Genomic DNA, 3,682 nt, shown 5'->3' on the forward strand with positions numbered 1-3,682 from the left:
CCTGGCTGCGGTAGGAACGGCGGGGAGCGGAGCCTCCCGCACGGAGGGAGCAGCGGCGGGGTGGGGGCCGGGGCGGCGCTGGGACGTGCTGGCGCTCAGGCCCCCTCCACCCCCCCGCCGCCGCCGTGGTTGCGCCGAGCCAGAGCCCGCCCCGGTGGGTGGCACCCGCAGCTTTTCCCGCGGGTCGAGCCCTGCGAACGACCGCGCCCGCGAGTCAGGGCCGAGCGGCCACCCAAGGTCCTGTTCCTCCCCCGACCGGGGTGGGCAGCGCCCCCGAAAGGTCCCCGGGCGAAGTCTGCGCTCAGGCCACTCGGTGCCAAAAGTCCACGGACTCAATTTCAAAACGCGGCGTAACTGGAGCCTCCGATGCATCTTTGCCCTCTGACACTAGTCCCCAGTGGAGCGAGGTTATTCGTCGGGACCTGGGGGGGTTCTCTGGCACACGTCGGGGGATGACATAAATCCTAATAGAAACTCCAGGCTGTGAATTACCCACTTCGGGTTTCGCATCGGACTTCCCAAGTCACAGCATTTAGGCTTCAGTTACGTGAGCTCAGACACAGGCGGAACGACCCGGTCAGCCTGAGAACCGTCTTTTGCTGCTGTGTTGCGCCACTCAGCAACGGTTTGTTTCTGCAAAACCAACTCATCGCAGATTTTAGGTTGACAGGGCTGAACTAAACCCGGGAGGAAAGTGCCTCTGTAGCCTGCGCCTGACAATTACATCTACAGAAGTATTTGCAGTGGTTTCTTCTATGGAGGCGATCGCCTCGGTAGGATGTGTCACTTAAAAAAATTCAACGTCAGACCTACCTACCTTCGGGGTTGCACTTTCTCGCTTAGCCTTTAGTCTTTGACGTCCCAACTATCTTTTCTAAAAATAAACTCCAGTAAAACTCAGAATACTGTCAGTAAAATATTCATGTATATTCATATATAGTTCCCCCGTTTGTGTGTGTGTGTGTGTGTGTGTGGTTGAGAGAATGAGGGAGAGGTTGCAGCTTTATCTATTTTAATTACTTTCTTAGAAAAAAATCAAACAATCTTGTTGGACATTGGGGAATGAAATTTTAATATCTGGGATTTTGGTTTGTGTGTGTTTGTTTTGTTTTGTTTTGTAAATGATACCATTCCTCTCTTTAAGGAGGGAGTTTGACTTTTGAAACAAATTGTGTGATTAAAAGGGTTTCTGATTCAACAGTAACCAAGCAGGTCACCCAGCAATGTTCATTAGTTTAAAACATGTTTACTGTTGACGGACAATGTGTCATGGATAAGCAAGGAACAAAATAGAAAGTTCTTCCCTCAAAAGGCTTACATTGCAGGTGAAAAACTGACAATAAATACCAACTGCAAAAGTTGTATATTTATAAAATATAAAGAGAAAGCAGAATAAAGGGAATGAGGAAAGGGGAGAGCCACAATTTTAAACACCACAGACAGGATAAGTATGATTGGGAAAGTGAAATTTGGGCAAAGATTTGAAGGTTGTGAGGGAGTTACCCTTGTCCGGCAGAAAGGGCAGCTGGTGCAAAGGGCTTACCAGTAAGAATGTGCCAGGCATGTTGTGCTTGGCCAGAAACGTCAATGCGATGAAACAGAAAGAACAGCAGAAAGAAGATGAAATAAGGAGGTTATGAGGGGAGGGGCGCTGTGAGTCCTGCCAAGTGGGCTTTAGTTGGGAAAATGTACCATGTGTAACCATGTTGAATTATTTTGGAACTTAATTTTTTGAAGGCGTAGGTAATGTTTAGATTTTTTTTTTTTTTTTTTTGGCATAGAAGAACTGGAGTGTCAACCAGAGGTACAGGGTGGGGCTGTGTGGGACAGGATTCACCAGAGACAGAGTAGGGAACAGAACAGATGGATCTACTGAAATACACTGCTGAGCAGAGCAGCAGGCGAGACAGGAGAGGTCCTCTGTGCCATGTGGGTCAGCCAGGGATCAAACTCTGCCTTTAGCGATGACAGTGCTGAGACTTAACCTGTAGACCACCAGAGAAGCCCTAGAAATATTTTTAATTAAAAATCTGTGATTGAAGTATAATTGAAATATACTGTTTTACTTTGTTTTAGGCATATAACATAATGGTTTAATACTTACATTTAGTATTTGTATTTATCGTGAAATGGTCACCATAGTAAGTCTAGCTAGTACACTTATCACACACAGTTATACATTTTTTTCCTGAGATGAGAACTTTTAAGATGGGGTTTCTTAGCAACTTACAAATATATAAATCACTATTATTAACTATAGTTGTCAGGCTGTGTGATTTATTTTATAATTGGAAGTTTGTGCTTTTGCCTCTCCTCCCATTCCTGCTTCTGGCTGGCAACCACCAACCTGTTCTCTTCATCTATGAGCTCGATTTTTGTTTGATTGTCTTTAACTTCCATATATAAGTGAGATACAGCATTTGTCTTTCTTTGACTTATTTCACTTAGCATATTTCTCCATAAGTCTATCTATGTTGCCACAAATGGTAAGATTTTATTCTTCTTTACTGTTTAATAATATTCCATTATATATGTATATATATGACATATGTATATGTCATATATATATATATATATATATAAACCACAACTTCTTTATTTTCCATTGATAGACATTTAGATTATTTTGTATATTGGATATTATAAATGATGCTGCAATGAACATATGGGTACAGATACTTTTTTTGAGTGTATTCATTTTCTTTGTAAAAATACCCATAAGTGTAATTGCTGTATCATATGGTAGTTAGCTCTTCCTCCCCTATCTGCCCCGGACCATCCATACTTTTTTTTATATTGATTGCAGCAATTACCTCAAAATAAGCTTGCCCAGGGTTCCATCACTTAGTATAGAAATGGTTATTAGGTTTATAGATTACTCACCTGAAAAACTTTCTAAGGCACTTTATGTTTGTCACCAAACATACTTTTTTCTTGTCGAGTATATTCATTGGTGGCTAAGTGGTCTGACAAGTCTGATTTTTTATGCCAAAAACTTATGTCAATTGGCGTAATATTCTTTGTCACAACTTTCATAACATTTGGATTTAACTTTCAAAGAACCTCTGTTATTCTATTTTCACATTAAAAAATTTTAAACTACTTCCGGAAATTATAACATTTATGTGACTTTTCTTCCTTACACATGCATTTGCTTTTTTCCACATACTCCATTCTTCAATGTTAGGTGGAGATGCGAGACCAAGCATGTAGCCAGAGGAAACTGCCATGGTTGGTGGAATATTGACTTATTCATAGAAAATGATATTTAAATATACAAATGAATAATTATGTCAGTGGAAAGGGTGGTTCAAATACTATCTTCACACCAAGCATCAAGTTTAAGACTTGGATAACCTGTATAGTATGCAAGAGTCAGCATCAGTAATCAAATTGTTTATCAGAATAGCTGAAGTTCTTGGCAAGCTATGGGACTTTTCTTATCTCCTACCTAACATTCCTAGGTGCCTGAGGTGGAGCCTTGACTTAAAATCATTGCCATCTAACCACCCCACCCTAAACGTAACCTATGGCACATCACACCACATTGCCCAGAACAAGTATGGCTTGATTTCATAAAACTGAATATTCAAAAACTCACGGAATATGGAGATAATGTTTCAATTCAAAAAAGAAGGCTTTAGGAGGGAAATACACTCCTATATTCAGTTTGTTTTTTAAA

This window comes from Condylura cristata, unplaced genomic scaffold (genome assembly GCF_000260355.1).
Source record: "Condylura cristata isolate star-nosed mole 26May11 unplaced genomic scaffold, ConCri1.0 scaffold00014, whole genome shotgun sequence".
In the NCBI taxonomy this organism is placed as follows: domain Eukaryota; kingdom Metazoa; phylum Chordata; class Mammalia; order Eulipotyphla; family Talpidae; genus Condylura; species Condylura cristata.